The sequence below is a fragment of the Mus pahari genome, chromosome 1, assembly GCF_900095145.1.
Source record: "Mus pahari chromosome 1, PAHARI_EIJ_v1.1, whole genome shotgun sequence".
NCBI classification, from domain to species: domain Eukaryota; kingdom Metazoa; phylum Chordata; class Mammalia; order Rodentia; family Muridae; genus Mus; species Mus pahari.
Window position 1 is genome coordinate 1,534,585 of NC_034590.1, and position 4,536 is coordinate 1,539,120.

Here is a 4,536-nt window from a genome sequence, read left to right on the forward strand (position 1 = left end):
CTTCTTCTTCTTCTTCTTCTTCTTCTTCTTCTTCTTCTTCTTCTTCTTCTTCTTCTTCTTCTTCTTCTTCTTCTTCTTCTTCTTCTTCTTCTTCTTCGGTTTTCAAGATAGGGTTCCTCTGTTTAGCCCAGGCTGGCCCCCAACTCAGAAATCCTCCTGCCTCTGCCTCCCAAGTGCTGGGATTAAAGGCGTGTGCCACCACTGCCCGGTCCAGGCCCATCTTTTGAGTTTGTTGTGTTGGATTTGGTGCTGGGAACTAAACCTGGGCCTGTTGCGGGTTAGGCAGACATTGTACTGCTGACTTATACCTCTGGACTTTAGGTTTTTAATTACATTTTATTTCTGTGTGTGTGTGTGTGTGTGTGTGTGTGTGTGTGCGTGTGTGTGTCCATCTAACTTCCGTAGTCTGAGGCATCACAGCAAAAGTAGGTCACCCTTCCTTTTCCTTCCTTTGCAGATCTTAGCCTCCTCAGTAAAGGACTTTCCACAGCAAGTGGGAAGCAGTTCTGGCTTCTCTTCAGCAGGTCTGAGCTACCAGCACTGGTCCTCTTGTGCTGCGAGGCTATGATTAAGTATGATTGAGTGGAATAAAGTTAGTTTGAAACCCAGTCCAGGTAACACCTTGCCTATTAAGTGACCAGTGGACAGGGATGCCCTGGTCACAGGAAGAACGGAGCAGGACAGAAAGGTTCCTGTTCTAATTGGAGTGGGATGCAGCTCACAGGTTGCTGAGGGCACTCAAGACCCTGGTCCTTCCCCAGGACTGAGAGATAAACATTAAAACTTAGATGGAAGTAGAGTAAAGTAGCTCAGTGGCAGAGCCCCTGCCTGGAATTCCCCCAGTGAGGGGCTGGGGGCGTGGCTCAGTGGCAGAGCCCCTGCCTGGAATCCTCCAGTGAGGGGATGGGGGCATAGTTCAGTGGCAGAGCCCCTGCCTAGAGTCCCCCAGTGAGGGGCTGGGGGCGTGGCTCAGTGGCAGAGCCCCTGCCTGGAATCCTCCAGTGAGGGGATGGGGGCATAGTTCAGTGGTAGAGCCCCTGCCTGGAATCCCCCAGTGAGAGCTGGGGGCGTGGCTCAGGACTTATGTAACATGCATAAAGTAATGAACTCCATCCTCAGTACCATTAAAAAAAAAAAAAAAAAAAGAACTAACAACACACATACTTTGGCACATTTGCATACACATCCCTCTCTAAGTAAGTGGAAGAAATAAAAGTAAATAAATACAATATCTAAACTGGGAGGCTGGAGCAATGGCTCAGAAGTTAAGAGCACATGCTGCTCTTATAGCGAACCTGTGTTTGGGTCCTTAGGCTCCACATCAGGTGGCTCCCAGTCACTTGATTCTCCAGCCCTAGGGACTCCGATACACTCTTCTCCCTTTGAGAACACTCATAGGCACATGCACACACCCACTCACTCACTCACACCCATAAGGAAGAGAGAGAGAGAGAGAGAGAGAGAGAGAGAGAGAGAGAGAGAGAGGGAGGGAGGGAGGAAGAAAGGAAGGAAGGAAGGAAGGAAGGAAGGAAGGAAGTCTCTTAAGAAACTCCTGCAAAGTATTCTATAATGACAACTCTGTCCACAGGGATGACATCTATGACACAGTCGTCTCAGATGAGATCATGCAGTAAGTCATCACCATCCAGTTGTGTGAGCAACCTGTGATATTTGCACAACTCCACAACACAGTTCTCAGGGTCTGTCCCCTTGGTTAAGCAATGCAAACAGGTCCCCTGGGTACCTGTCATTCCTCAGCAAGGGTGGCTACCCATGGCCTGGCCTGCTCAGGGCTGATAGGCGTGTTTTTCTGTGTGCATGAAACACATTCAACATCTTCATTTACATTTAAAAAAAACAAAACAACTTTTCCAGGCTGGAGAGAAGGCTCAGCAGTTAAAAGCACTGACCGCTCTTCTGGAGGACCAGGGTTCAATTCCCAGCACCCATGCAGCAGCTCACAGCTGTCTGTAACTCCAGTTCCAGGGCTTAGACACTCTCATACAGACATACAGGCAGGCAAAACACCAATGCACATAAAATAAAAGCAAACAAATAGAATCTTTCGTTTAACACAAAGACAAATCCTTTTTTCTTTTACTTTGTTTTCTGTGTATGTGTGTCCTGCCTGTATCTATGTCTGTAACTACGTATGTTCAGTGTTAACTGAGTGGGTCACACCCCCTGGAACTGTAGTTACAGATGCTGACAGCTGCCATTTGGATGCTGGGAATGGAACCAGGGTTGTCAGGAACAGCAGTAAGTGCTCTTAGCATCTGAGCTGTCTCTCTAGCGCCCCCATCCACGTTGAGACAGGTCTCTCTGTGTAGCCCCGGCTGGCCTAGAACTCTGCCTCCTCAGTGTTGGGTTTAAGGGTGTATGCCACCACGCCCGGCTTCATATGTATGCTGTGTGTACTTCATTTGTGTATGAGCATATGTTTGTGCGTGGGAGTGCACATGCCATGACATGTCTGTGGATGCCAGAGCACACCATTAGGAGCTGACTCTTTCACCATGTGTGACTGGGTTGCAAGAATGGAACTTAAAGGTTGTCAGCAAGCACCTTTCCTCTCTGAGCCATCTTCCTGCTCCAGCTATGTCATTTAAACCCTGTGCCATCCATAATGGTATTCATGTACAGTGATTACTCTGAATGAGACACATTCCTTTTTCTCCCAGGGGTGGTGTCACGTGTCTCCTTTTCTCTGGGCTGCTAGAAAAATGTCGAATCAAGGTTGTGAGATCTAAAAAGAGGGTTTCTTTTTACTAATCAAAGCATATCACGGGAAATTTTAAAAAGAAAAAAAGAGACATAGACGCTGACCGGCGTGTCCTTGGGCTAGAGAGCAGCACAGTTGTCTTCGAGTCCGAACGGTCATGGTATTGACCAGCCTGAAGCGAATTAAAAATGGGTGATATTGAAAAAGGCCAGAAGATTTTTGATCAGAGGTGTGCCCAGTGCCACACTGTGGAAAAGGGAGGCGAGCATAAGGCTGGACCAAATCTCCAGGGTCTGTTTGGGCAGAAGACAGGCCAGGCTGCTGGATTCTCTTACACAGATGCCAACAAGAACAGGGGCTACCCTGAGGGAGTATTGGAGAACCCCAAAAAGTACGTCCCTGGAACAAAAATGAACTTTGCTGGAATCAAGAAGGGAGAGAGGGCAGATCTAATAGCTTATCTTAAAAAGGCTACTAATGCTGGGTGGTGGTGGCTCAAGCCTTTAATCCCAGCACTCGGGAGGCAGAGGCAGGTGGATTTCTGAGTTCGAGGCCAGCCTGGTCTACAGAGTGAGTTCCAGGACAGCCAGGGCTACACAGAGAAACCCTGTCTCGAAAAACCACACACACACACACACACACAAAAGGCTACTAATGGGTAATTCCACTGCCTTATTTATTACAAAACAAATGTCCCATGGCTTTTAATGTATATCATAATTTAATTCATACGCCAAATTCAGATCATGAATTCATGAATGGCCAACAATGTTCTTGTTGGACAGTCCTGATTTAAGGGAAACTGACTTGTCGTAAAGTGGGTACGGTCTTTTTAAAGCAACAGTTCCCATTGTATACATGACATCACTGTTCTCCCTTTCTCAAGATTGGAGTTAATTAGTAAGGTTTTACTTTCCATAAATATGGGCATGTCGCCTCAAACCTATTAAATGGCTTTACACTTAGATTTATATAGCTGGGCATATGAGTACGTTTGAACACTGGGAACACTCTGTCACTGTCTCAGAAGTAAGAAGACCGGCCTCTTACAGGCCATGGCTAAACACCAGGAGGCAACTGTCTATGCTTGACAGTGCAGTTTTAATTAGAATTCCCTACATCAAGGGAGCTGCCTTTTACTATTCATTTGCTGTGGTTTATGTATGATATCAGATAAAGAGTATTTAACACTTCTTTAAAAAATAAAGAAAAGAAAAGAAAAGAAAGCCAACTTTTCTTCCCATTGCATTCCCAGAATCCTTTGCAACATGCCTGTTAGAACCCCTTTCACATGGTGTCTGAGTTATCGATTTAGCGCCTGGCTCTCTCAGAGGCTGGTGGATCCCTCCAGGGCAAGGTGTTTTTGCATTCTTCCCGGGAAGGGCGTTGTGTGAGAAGAGGATGGTTTTTCTACACTTTGGCTAATGTCTGTGAACATGCGGCGAGGAGATTTGTCTGCTAGTGGAAATGCTGAGTGTACAGTCGCACATGTCAGATATGTGTGTGAGGAGTTGTAAGAGTGAGAGTTTGTGGGGTGTGGGGCTGGGGTGAGTGAGGAGTGGGCTGTGAAGATAATAGTGCCCTGGTTCTACTGGAGCCTGGAAGTTGGTGACTGTTTCTCTCTAGGCCTATATATATATATATATTAAACCTGTGTCTACCACACTACAGAGTGTGCAGCCTCTGTAATCTCCCAGTGAGGGGCTGGGGCATGATTTAGTGGTAGAGCCCCTGCCTAGAATCCCCCTGTGAGGGGCTAGGGGCGTGGCTCGGTGGTAGAGCCCCTGCCTAGAATCCCCCTGTGAGGGGCTAGG

General features: G+C 47.2%; 1 pseudogene; it reads left to right on the forward strand.

Moving 5' to 3' along the window:
- Positions 1–2,910: 2,910 nt before the first annotated feature.
- On the forward strand, positions 2,911–3,813 carry LOC110330478 (annotated as a pseudogene).
- The last annotated feature ends 723 nt before the right edge of the window (positions 3,814–4,536 follow it).